General features: G+C 45.6%; 1 protein-coding gene across 4 annotated transcripts in view; it reads right to left on the bottom strand.

The window, feature by feature from the left end:
* TRIM2 (tripartite motif containing 2) overlaps positions 1 to 12,876 on the bottom strand; it is a 117,835-nt gene that overhangs the window by 88,144 nt on the left and 16,815 nt on the right. The window contains exon 1 of one of the 4 annotated variants that reach the window (XM_026499498.4): positions 8,759 to 8,858. The exons of 2 other annotated variants lie outside the window; for them this stretch is intronic. The gene's annotated coding sequence lies outside the window, so the exon portion shown is untranslated. Of the gene's footprint in view, positions 1 to 8,758; positions 8,859 to 12,876 lie in introns of those variants that run through there. One more of the 4 variants, XM_044384379.3, reaches the window with a different exon arrangement.

The following is a 12,876-nucleotide window of genomic DNA, read 5'->3' as shown; positions in this document are numbered from 1 at the left end:
ACAGCACCCAAATAGCAGATCACCTTTCTCTGTCTGGCACTACAGATCCTCTCTGGTGTGGCCCCATCCTCTCTCTTCAACCTCAATTCCCAAGACTTCCCTACCTAGACCTACTGGTCAGTCCCTCCTCCAATCAGAGGTGTCTCCCTGCTCATTTCCACCTGGACTATGGCTCTGTACTCTTTCTTGGGACGTTCCCAGTCTATCATGCCCTACCCACTTCTCTCTTCCATCTAAATCTCGACATTCTTTAAGCTCTTTCATCCCTCTTTCTTAATTACACTGTCCCTGATTTCTCAACCTATGTTTTTCTCTCTCTTCTCTGAATTGTCATTGTACTTCTCGTCTATATCATATAAGTTGACACTCGATTATGTCTTGTTTACGTAGCTCCCTCATGACTTTTTGTGTGGTATTCTCAGGTTTAGAGTGAAATTCTAAGTGACTATTCTCTACTGGAAACCACTTTTCTAGACCCCTTCCTAAATTTGCTTCCTCGATAAAACATCCTTTCATCTAGAGCTTCCCATAATTTTTGTATTATTTTATCGTATGTCATCCAATCGAGTTTTACTGCGCATTTTGGTTTAGTGAGAAGGACATCGTAGATGGGAGTCCTAACTCCTCCTTTACTGGAAAAGTCACTGGACTTCTTAGAGTCTTGGTTTCCTCATCTCTAAAATGTTATCTCTCAGAGTCATTGGTAAGATGGAATAATTTATGTGGAAGTGGTTGTTAAAAGGTAAAGATGTGCTCAAACATGAGATTAAATCATTATTATCATCTCAGGGCCAATTTAGCTCAGCTAGTTAGTGGCTATGCTGATGAAATCATGCCCGTGAGCCAAGCGAGATGGTTCTTCTTCTAGATTCATGGCACAGGAACCAATAATTTTCATGACTAATACAGAGTGAGAGGAAGGATGGGGAAAGCTGCAAAGCACATCCTGGTGGGTCAGCAGGGTTATCTTCCTAAATAAAAGATAGATAGCATACAGTCACCTCAATCTACCTAAAGCATGCAGGATCCCAGACTTTTGGAAGAAATAACAGACAGGCCCTGATGTAATCAGCTCTGGTACAATAAATCCACAAGATGATACAGTATGACTAATTCAAGAGTTTAATGTGTTGTTTTGCTTTGGTCATTGTATTCTACCGGCTTTAAGACTGAAAGTTAACCAAGAATTGCTACATGGGCCTGCAATACAAAAAGCAAGCCAATCTCTGTCAATTTAGAATTCCAATATGGTTCCTCCCATGAGCATATTGAAACAGGAAGAGCCAAACCCTCGCTCCAACTTCCAGTGAGGATGAGATTTAGTAGTATACAGACTCTAAGTGTTCGGTTAGTATTCACATCCTAAAACCCCCAAACCTTCCTTACAAAACCAGCCATATGAATTTGGACGTGTTGTTTTTTTTAAATTTAAATGTTTCTATTTTAAAGGGGTGCCAGTAACTTTTTCTTTTACTTCACTTTCAGAATTTGTCCCATGAACTTTATACACTGGCCAGTGATTTCAAGTGAATCAAGTGATCATTCTTAAGTTGCAGACACCAAATACAACATGCCAAGTAAAGTACATAAGTATTATAGCAGAGATTATGTGTAACATTCAGAAAGCTGAGCCCTGGATCTCTAGGGACTGGAAAATGAGGCGGGGGGGGGGTGTGCCTGGGTGGCTCAGTCGGTTGGGTGTCTGCTTTCAGCTCAGGTCATGATCCTGGTGTCCTGGGATTGAGCCCCATTTTGGGCTCCCTGCTCAGCGGGTAGTCTGCTGCTCCCTCCCTCTTCCCCCCCCCCCCCCGCCCCCAATGTGCTTACCCTCTCTCTCTCTCCCTCTCTCTCAAATAAATAATTTTTTTTTTTAAAGAAAAGAAAATAGATCTAGGACACAAGCTGGAGATCTGAGTGTCTCCACCTAGAATGACTCCCTCCTTCTGGTCACTATTGATTTCCTGTCCGTCTGTCCCCGCCCCCCCATCACCCATCAACAGATACTAGCAGAATGGCTAAATAATGAAGATTGAAGACTAACCTAGTCATAGACAGATCTGGCAGCACTTTGGTGAGTGCATTTATCCAAGGGACTAGGTGAAGAGAAAATGGCTTAGGAAAAAAAAAAGTCTAGGAAAAGAAATTTAGTTCTATGTAGACTTAGTTCTAGCATGGAGCTTATTCTGTGTGGAATAAGCCCCCAACATGCCAAGAATATTTTGTACTGCGTTACAAATGAAAACCAGCTCCCATGCAGATGGAATTAAGAATTTCATAACCCCATAAATCTGCCTTCCTCCTAGGACAGAAACTGCTTTAAGTAGTCAGAGCAAATTCTTAAAGATTTCCCATTCTTGAAATGTAAAGGCTTTTTAGAAAGTAGGATGAATTCGATCTGTGATAGATGCTTAGCAAAAATTCAGAATCTTTGTTGAAGCAAAACAATGTACGTGGACCACAAGTAAGATCCTTGTCGAGGAAATCCCTGAGAAATCTGGGTTTTTTTTCTCTCAATGAAATTGTGTTAAAAATTTCTTCTGGGGGGGGGGGCCTGGGTGGCACAGCGGTTAAGCATCTGCCTTCGGCTCAGGGCGTGATCCTGGCGTTATGGGATCGAGCCCCACATCAGGCTCCTCCGCTATGAGCCTGCTTCTTCCTCTCCCGCTCCCCCTGCTTGTGTTCCCTCTCTCGCTGGCTGTCTCTATCTCTGTAGAATAAATAAATTTTTAAAAAAATCTTAAAAAAAAAAATTTCTTCTGTGGGATCTGTAGTTGAAGTGGAGATACTGGAGTAAATGTCCCAAGCAGAAGGGGCACTTTGCACAGGGCCCCCACACCCTTCACTCCCACCTCTTCCCTTTCTGGGCTTCTAATTTTTTTCATGTTGTTTTTGTGGGTGGTTTGGCAGCTTTGTATGGATTTTAGCCTTCGGGCATCAATTACTTTGTACTTTAGGTTTCTGGATTGAGAGGTTTGAGGAGGAAAGGGATGAAGGACACTCCAAGGGTAATTGCTACTTAATAGCCAAAAATAGGGAAAAATAGCAACAAGAGTGCAATTAACTTCTCATCCTTCCTCTAAGCAAATGGCACCTGTCATATCACCTCATCAGGCAAGGTGACTGTGTGGCTTCCGTGTGACCTGAGGCAAAAGAGAGGATTTCCTATTTAAGGCTCATTTGTTGTAGAGTGTGTGGCCCATCAGACTGATGAAGCATTCATTGCTTCTCTCAAACGGAAAGAGCTTTGTAAAGAATTCTTTTTAATGGTACCGGGAATCTGGAGGCCACATTTTATAACTATGAAATTTGGTTTTGATCAGCGGCTGCATTATTGGCTGAGATTTAGAAGAGAAAGGCCCTGAATTTTTTGCCATTTGTTTTCTGCAGCAATCAAGACACGAGCATTCAGCCCATTCGAGTACCTTTTTATCCACTTTCCTTGGGGTGACCTCTGATTGGCCACGCTAAATAAGGGGGTAGCCAAGAAATGCTAACATTTCCTAAGAGCTTCATTTTTCTAATCTCCTCCTTTGACTAAAATGGTAATTATTTTTGCCTTTCCTAACAGAATCCAATGCACGGAGTGAGTGAAGGAAAGGAAACTCTGAACATGGGCTGAGCGATAAAGGGGAGCCAGCTGGCACAATGCTGCATGGAGACGATTCCCTTGCCAACACCGTGGAGATTACTAAACACCGAGGTAGCCTGTGCTGTTGCTGAGGCCAACTGTACACTGATTTTGAATTACAACACCACTTCCGCTTATAAAATAATTAAGTCACGGAGACGAAAAGTACAGCAAAAAAAAGGGGGGGTGGTATCAGATTGACCCCAAGCTCCCCTTCTTTTGAGTATCCTACAAATTCCTACCTCTTTTGTCCCCCTCCCCCCCACTCCTCATGCCTCGAGTTCTCTATTTTAATTCCCAGCAGAGCAGAATCATAAGTACGGCCGACTGCCCAGCTACAAAGATAGACGTGCACACTCCCATTGTGTCCAGTAGTCGAGGACACGCAGGCAAGCTAACAAGATGCAAATCCTATTCAATGCGGCTAATGCCTTGCTCTATCCCTATGCAAACGCCCAGAAAACTCATTCTTTTAGGCAGTTTTATAATCTAGCTCTGACACCATTGTTGAACGTGTAACACTAATTTAAATAAATCACATGTGGTTAGCAAAAGAGACAGTTCTGTCTTTGTTTAGTCTGCAAAGTTATTTTCATGATTAAAGAGACCTGATCTCATGTCCTTAGGTGAGGTTCAAGGATACGTATCATTTACCCTCCAGGAATGCCCGCATCGTGGGTCATTTGGGTGCTAGCCTGGTCCCTGCAGAACTGCTCGGTGGCTAGGGAAGAAATGTTCTAGGAACAGTGGCATGCATCGAATAGGGGTCTTGGAATTATGTAGCAAGTGTCATTTCACCCACATTGTGCTGAAAGAGACAAGGACACAACTTTCTCTGCCAATGGAAGCAAAGCCCATGGCAAGGGGAATTTACCCCCAGAATGGAGGTGGCCCTCTCAACTCCCCCCTCCCTACCCCCCACTACTGATTCCCTCAGGAAGTGGTTGTAGTTAACTATTAAAAAGGGTCCTCCCACAGCCTTGGACCTGCCTTCCAAGGTGAGGAACTCAGTGCACAGGTGGGAGGAGGCTGCCCACTATGTCTAAAGTTACCACCGAGGCTTGAAATTGCTTCCAAGGCGGATGGCCGCCTTTTACTCGATTGTACCTTTCAGATCATAACGCAGGGGGCTTGAAATGTAATATGTGTCCAATAATCCTGTTAGCTGACAGACTGGGCTTGAAAACATCTTTCCTTTCTTCTACCTGATTGGACAGAATAATCTGAAACAAAAATGGGTCTAGTCCTTCACATTTTTGATCTCACGTCAGATCTCTCTTTTCAGGAGTCTTAATCGGAAAGATTTTCCAGTTGCTTTACTTCCTGGTCCTCAAAATCATCATCCCTGAAGGTTGGTAATGAGAGTCCTAAAGTGCTAGACCTTTCCCTAACGGGAGATAAGCCGGTCAGCAAAATTTTATGCCTCTCTCGATATTTTGGTTTAAACCAGTGACCATGTTTAAGCTAAACAAGACATCCCCCAAACAGCAAACATTCTGAAACTTGGAAATCGTTTACAATAAGGAGATAGTGATTTAAAAGGTGAATCACCTCCCAGAATTCCAAGTGCCTCCACCATATTTCTACAAACTGCTCTGGTTCCAGAAGTTTGCACTTCTTAGGTTCCTTCGTTTTCCTGCAGCTAAGGCAGAAGCCATAGCTGCTATCGGAGCACTTCTAAACGGTCCTAAGTTAATAAAGACGCTGACAGACGGTGTTTTTGTTTGGGTCAAGGACACATCCTAATCTTCCTGGCCAGCCCTCTTGCCTATATGAATTGCATCCAGACATCCAGTATGTTCGGAAAAAGAACCATGTAGTGAAAATTCTAGGGAGGGGATATTTCTGTTCAAGGATTAAGATGAGATTCACAGGCAGGATATGCAAAAATGATAGTTTTCCACAGGAAAGAACCAGCATTCGTATGACAAAATATTTGCCCATGAAAGCGCAGTTTCTGAGGTTTGATTTCCACTAAATTCTCAAAAAACACATAAAAGCCGAGCGGGTAGTACACAGTGGTTCATTGTCACTAGATTTCCTCCCCTTCGCTTCCCCTCTTCTTGTTTATCTCAGAGGGGCACTTGTCAGTTCTTCTAAGACCAAATTCTATCCGAATCAAAGACCTTCTGTTGTCTTCCAGAGAAAATAATGAACTAAACTCACAGACTTGCAGGAGCTTATTTAGACTTTCCATCCAGCAGGTCAGTCTCAAGGTCTAATATATAAGGGCATAAAAAATGTTGATAACAGAGCATGACTGTACCTCAGCCTTGACTCAAGTTTGTTTTTTTTTTTTTTTAAGAGTTTATTTATTTATTTTGAGAGAGAGCATGAGTGAAGGCAGAGGGAGAGAAAGGATCTCAAGCAGATTCCACGCTGAGTGTGGAGCTCTAACTCAGGACCCTGAGATCATGGCCTGACCTGAAACCAAGAATCCGGTGCTTCACCGACTAAGCCACCCCAGCGCCCCTTGACCCAGGCTTTTAAGATAACAGTCTCAGAGAGGCTTCTCAAACTGACATCCAGGAATCTATCTTCTCATGAAACCCAAAAGAGGGGCGCCTGGGTGGCACAGCGGTTAAGCGTCTGCCTTCGGCTCAGGGCGTGATCCCGGCGTTATGGGATCGAGCCCCACATCAGGCTCCTCCACTATGAGCCTGCTTCTTCCTCTCCCACTCCCCCTGCTTGTGTTCCCTCTCTCGCTGGCTGTCTCTATCTCTGTAGAATAAATAAATAAAATCTTAAAAAAAAAAAAAAGAAACCCAAAAGAAAACAGTCATTGTTCCTACCCACATCATTAGCGGCGGCATCGAAAGCGTCTTGCCAGTACCTGCCAGCATAAACTTTTAGAGACTGAACAAATCAAGCTAAAAATTGTCTTTAGGGAATTTCTAACCCAAGATAGATTTGGTGTGAAGCGAGCAGTGTCATTTTTAGTGGAGTGGTGAGAGGAGAGAGTTCTGACATTGTTATCGCCCCAGGATTTCAGGATGGCATTTTCAAAGGTTCCTTGGGCATTACTGTATTACCCGATTGGTTTATTTCCACTCAACAGGCAAATTCTCACCAAGCAGCACTTGGAGAGTAGTGAATTACAGCCGCTCTGAAAAGGCCAATAAACAGATCACTCCTGAGCCCCAAGGTAAATATCCAGCTCTTTCTAGTGTAGTCAGCGGACAGAAATTCAAAGGACAGAATTCAACCCAAGGGCAGACCAAAGAAAAGGTCAGAATCTATGCTGTTAATTCTCAGAAAGACTCCCTACCCCATTTATATTCAGCGCCTTATGAGAAGTTCCTTCCACTAGTGTTCCAAGACAAAGCAGAAATGACAAGCTGACCAGACAATCAGGAAACCATGGAAGACAGCATTAAAATGATAATGCAAGAAAAACAATTCAAGATGTAGATGCCGTGTTTACTTTTGAAAGATACAGTGGAATTTCCAATGGAGGATTTAATAAACATAGAATTTTCCAGGAAAATAAGACAGGACTTGGGGAAATCTGAGAATACTAATAAGGAACACTGTCATTAAACAAACCTTGACACTGAAGGTAATGATATCCTAGATTCCATGATCCAAAATAGAGTCATGGTATGTACCTGAAAGGAATAGTGTAGAAAAGGGTAGAAAGAAAAGTGAGAGCACAAGGAAAAGAATGTGCACATATGAAGGTGAGTGAGGTGTGGTGTTAACCCTCCACCGAGTCCAGAGTATGACTGAGTTATCTCACCGTGAAGACATCCACTAATCTATGTGGCCTTGCCCAACTCAGCCAAATCCCAATTTACCTTAAGAGAGGAGGAGGGCAGAGGTTTTTGGTTGTTTTTAAATTGATCCTTAATTGCTAAATGTACCTACGTTTGCAGAGGAAGGAAACATAATGTGCGTCATAAAAAATTCAATCAAATTCTTTGCCTCGTTGGTTGAGGTTGTGACAGTCAAAGTGTTCTGAATCATTCCTGCTCTTTTGTCTCTTTCAGCTGAAGGGCAGGTATTACATCTGTTAAGGGTGAAATCAAGTGGAAATCTGAAACTAGAGGTCAAGTAGGGCCAGGAGGTAGTGACCCAGGCACAGTCCTTCCTCCCATCCCCTGGTGAAGGAACCTGGAAATACAAGTTATGGTGCATCAATCCCATAACCACATTCTAAAAATATTGATGGAAAAATTAGTCTCCATTTTTATAGGTCAAAAATTGTCTAGTGAAAAAAAGCACTGGTGTGCATAGGCCACAAGAACAATAATGCCTCTTTCACTAGGGGCTAACCTCATCTTTGGATGTCTGGAACTCTAAGGACTTTAAAATTAACTGTGTAAAAAGCATTTGAATCTAAAGCTGTCTCTGTTTCATAATTTAAAGCTGGTGATTTCCTGGGGGAGTGGAGGGGTAAAAATGCTACCAGTTGCTCTATGGGGTTGGATTACAGGTGGAAACAAATTTGGGGTTCCCAGAATGCTTTGAATCTGACAGGCGTTTCATGCGACAAACCTTTCTCTCCACCCCAATTTGTCAGCAACATGCGGGTTTTCACCATGGGGCATGCATTTTCAAAATAAATCATATCCATCAAAAATAAATCATATCCATCCTGCAAACCCTCAAAAATCAACATCTCCCTTCTCTAATTAGCTAGAGCTGTAGCATGAACTAGAGCCCCACGGAAGCTAATAGGAAGGAAATCTGAGTAGTTTTGTAACACGACCCAAATTTAAGAGGGAGAGGAAACCCATCTTTTTAAAATTATTAAAGCAACCGCTTTTAAGATCGCAGAATATCCACTTTTCCCCCTCGGTGCAAAACGACGTTAACAGCTTCACTTCCGAAGCTGTGCACAGATACCGCAGGCAGGGCGGAGGGGCCCGGTCCCCGGGGGACCTGGGCCAGCCCGGGCCCGAGTGCGACGCCGCGTCGAGGCTTAGCACTTCCGCGGCCCGGGCTGACAGCGCCGGCAGCCGCGCGTCCTCACCGGCGCCCGCTCCGGCCCGGCGTCGCAGCACCGCGGGAAGGATCCGGAAGCGGATTCGCGACAGGCTGCCCACACCGCAGTCCGTCCGGACCTGGCCCGGAGCCCAAGGCTCAGGTGGACCGGGCCGCGCCGCCCCAGCCCCGGCGCTGACTTACTGCCCGTGGGCGACTCGTTCGGCGGAGAACTGGCGCGCCGGCGGGCGGCGGCGGGAGGCGGGCGGCGGGCGGCGGCTCCGCCTCGGCTCGGGCGGCGGTCCCCTCCCGGGCCGGGGTTTGCTCGCGCGCGGCCCCGGCGGCGGCAGGCGACCTCGGCCGGCGCGCTCCTCCGCGCCCGCTCCTCCCGGAGCCGTGCCTGGAGGTGGAGTTGCTTCACCGCCTGATGTGCTCCGAGAGCCGGGCTGAGGTGGCCGAAACAGCCGAGCGGGAGGAAAGCTGCCTCCCAGCTGGACGCTGGAGGCCCTTCGCTCGGGGTCCCCGGCTCCGCAAGGCTCTCTGGTTGGTCATTTCCATTCTGTGCCGAGGCGCAGGGCGGACAGACATCTGTTTTCCATAAGCCGCGAGGCACAGGCAAATCCTGGATTACGTGTTGCCCAGCCCTCGCAGCATTCCCAAACCCCGCACCGCAGCTAATCCCCGCACAAAGAGCAGGCGAACAACACGCAAGTGGGTGCTCAGTTCCAGAAAGGTTTCCCAGTGCGATGACTAAAGGCTCCTGCGCCCAGCCTCCGGCGAAGGGCCAATCGCAGCCCAGGGGGGCAGGGGAGGGGGGTTGGCTCGGTTTGCAGGTCTAGTCCGGCAAGCCCGTCCTCCCTGCCAGTCCTGTAAACACAAATGCAAACTCTGTCCCTCCCGGGGAAATGACTTGTTTGATGAGGCTGAGAGAACTGAAAAGGGCCAGCGTCCATTACAGGACAGTTTATACTATTGAAAGCAGTCACGACGCCTGAATGTGAGACAGGAAAAAGCCTCTGCGTTTACTTTAGTAAATTCTGACGAGTCAACTGCGACACAATCAGCACTGAAAATGATGAGAAATTACTACCTCTTAGGGAATTATTGTTTATTCTGTAAAATAGGTTGGGGTCGGAAGTCTCTCCCCACTCCCCACCCCCGACTTCCTCCATTCCTTCTAGAAACGTTCATGCGTGCCTCCCATGTGCCAGGCACTAGGCTGAAAAGAGAAAGTTGGAAAAAGCCTGCAGTCTCTACTCTAAAGCGCCTTACTATTGGGGAGCGGTGGGGGGTGAGTGGAGGACACCAACAATTTCAGCGCATGGAGAAATTGCTATGATAGAGTGTACGCCCAGAGGGTTAAGGGAACACAGAAGCAGGTTTGCAATCATGCTAGAAATCAAGGAAGGCTTCACACAGGAGGCTGCATTTGAGTTTTGAAAACTGAGCAGGCATCAGGCAGAATGTAGAGAGAGAGGCAGGGGGAGGATCTGAACTTCTGTATGGCTGCAGAAAACAGGTGAGAGAAACAGAGGTGAGAGATATGATTATGGAGTCAGACCTCTAAGGTTTCATCTGCTAAAGTCTGGGATTTGACCTTTGGAAGCTATGGGAACCTTTGTGTTTTGGACAGATTACTGAGGAAGGTAAGTGGAAGGAAGACAGCCTAGGAAGGGGGTGGAGGTGGGCAAGGACAGATGGAAGGACTCTAAAGACGTGAGAGAGGCGAAACCGTTAGGATGTGGTGCCTGGGAACAAGGAGGAGAGTCGAGCTGGAGGCTCTCAGCCAGGTTCTGACACGCATGTGCACGCATGTGGATGGAGAGTACCCTCTGCCAAGACAGAGAAATGAAGGGGGAGCAAGTGGGACCAGAGAAACGATGAGCTGAGTTTAGGCAAGTTGACCGTATGGCTTTTGTAGGATATCCACATGCAGATATCCCAGCAGGCAAGACAGCCCCTTGGATCTGTAAGGCAGTTCCGGTGTTATGGACTAGAATGCAAATTCAAGCGTTGTCCACCTTTAAGCAGAAGGTAAATACAGGAGTAGAAAACAATTCACTTCGTTTGCTAGGTTGCCATAACAAAGTTCCACAAACTGAGTGGCTTCGACAACAGAAATGTATTGTCTCACGCTTCTGGAGGCTAGATATCCAAGACCAGGGTGTCAGCAGAACCATGATCCATCTGACAGTGCCAGGCAAGAATCTGTTCCAGGACTCTCTCCTCGCTTCGGGTAGTTCCTTGGCTTGTGTAGTTCCTTGGCTTGTGGCACCATAACCACAATCTTCACATAGTACTCTCCCTGCGGGAGGGTGTCCACATTTCCCCTTTCTGTCAGGACACCAGTCATATTGGATTAGGGGCCCACCCTACTCCAGGGTGATCTCATTTTAATTAATTACATCTGTCCTTATTTTTATTTCCTATCTGGAAATTACCTTATTTCCATATAAGGTAACATTCTGAGGTAGTGCCGGTTAAGACTTCAACCTACGAGTTTCAGGGGGACACCATTTAACCCACGACATTCACACAATTTGGACTGAGTTATCCGGAGCAGGACTGAACATGTCGATGAGGAGAAACACCAGCTTTAAGCAGGCGCAGAGAGCAGCTCTGGGTGGAAACTGAGAAAAACTGATGGAAAGGTCCATGAGGGATGACCCACACACAGGGAAGGGGCATGTTTTTAAAAAGGAGTATTTAACATTGCCACATGCTTAAAAAGCCAGGAAAGATAAAGTTAGAAATTGCCTATTGCTTTTGGGTTGTTGCAATCATGGGATCAAATGGCCGGACTAGTAGATGAACTTCAAAGGGCCCACTTAACTCCAACATTTTATGACTTTAAAACCATTGTCCAGGCAAACCCATTGAGAGAAGTGTGGGATAGCAGACATTTGTTTGAGTCTCGCCTCCCACACCACATCCTGCTTTCTCAGCTTCCCTTGCAGGTAGGGCTTGAAACTGTGATGTGGACTCTGGCAATCAGATGGATAGACATTAGACTTCAGTTGGGATGAAGGCAATAAGAGACAACAGACCCCAGAGAAGCCATTTTCTGTCTGGTGGTAGGACCTGGCAGAGTGACATGGACCCTGAGGGCCCACAGGGGCGAAGGTCCACCACAGGGTCTGTGGTGGCTGTGTTCAGAGGAGCAGAACTAGGGCTCATTCTGGAACCATCCAATGGTCTAATTTAGGTATTACTCTCAGCTGAGTAGCCTCCGAGCCTGATTCTCTAGATTTCTTGGAGATTCTCTGAGCCACTTAGTATTCTTCTTTTTCATTTACTTTTTTAAAGATTTTATTTATTTATTTGAGAGACGGAGAGAGATAGCAGGAGACAGCACGAGCAGAGGGAAAGGGAGAAGCAGGCTCCCCGCTGATCAGGGAGCCCGACGTGGGGCTCAATCCCAGGACCCTGGGATCACGACCTGAGCTTAAAGCGGACGCCCAGCCAACTAAGCCCCCCAGGTACCCCAATATCCTTCTTTTTGAATAGAATAGTTTTATCTAGATAAAATTCACATACTATAAAATTCATCTATTTAAGTGTACAATTCAGTGGTTTTTAGTATATTCACAAAGCTGTGCAACCGTCATCACTATCTAATTCCAGAACATTTTCATCACCCCAGAAAGAAATCTCATGCACACTAGTGGTCACTCCCCATTCCCCCCTCCTCTCAGCCCCTGGTGACCACTAATCCACTTTCTATCTCTAAGGATTCGCTTATTCTGGACATTTTATATACATGGAATCATACAATTTGCAGCCTTTTGTGTTTTGCTCCTTTCACTTAGCAAATTTTTTCCAAGGATTATCCATACTGCAACACGTTCCAGTACTTCATTCCTTTTTAGTGGCAAATAATATTCCATTGTATGAATAGACCACATTTTGTTTATCCATTCATCAGTTGATGGACGTGTGGATTGTTTCCACTCTTTGGCCAGTGTGAATAAGGCTGCTATGAACACATGAGTACGGTTTTTTGTTTGGACATGTATTTTCATTTCTCTTGGATATTCCTAAAAGTAGAGTTGCTGGGTCATAGGATAATTCTGTGTTTAAAATTTTGAGGAACTGCCAGACTGTTTTCCAAATCAGTTACATCATTTTATATTACCGCTGGCAATGTACGAGGGTTCCAGTTTCCTAGTGGGTGTGAAGTGGTATTCATTGTGGTTTAGCTAGGCATTTCCCTAATGACTAATAATGCTGAGTATCTTTTCATGTGCTTATCGGCCATTTGTGTATCTTCTTTGAAGAAATGTCCGTTGAAATCTTTTGCACATTCTATTTTATTTTAAAGA

The sequence above is a fragment of the Ursus arctos genome, unplaced genomic scaffold (assembly GCF_023065955.2).
Source record: "Ursus arctos isolate Adak ecotype North America unplaced genomic scaffold, UrsArc2.0 scaffold_11, whole genome shotgun sequence".
NCBI classification, from domain to species: Eukaryota; Metazoa; Chordata; class Mammalia; order Carnivora; family Ursidae; genus Ursus; species Ursus arctos.
This window is presented reverse-complemented; position numbering and strand designations above follow the sequence as displayed.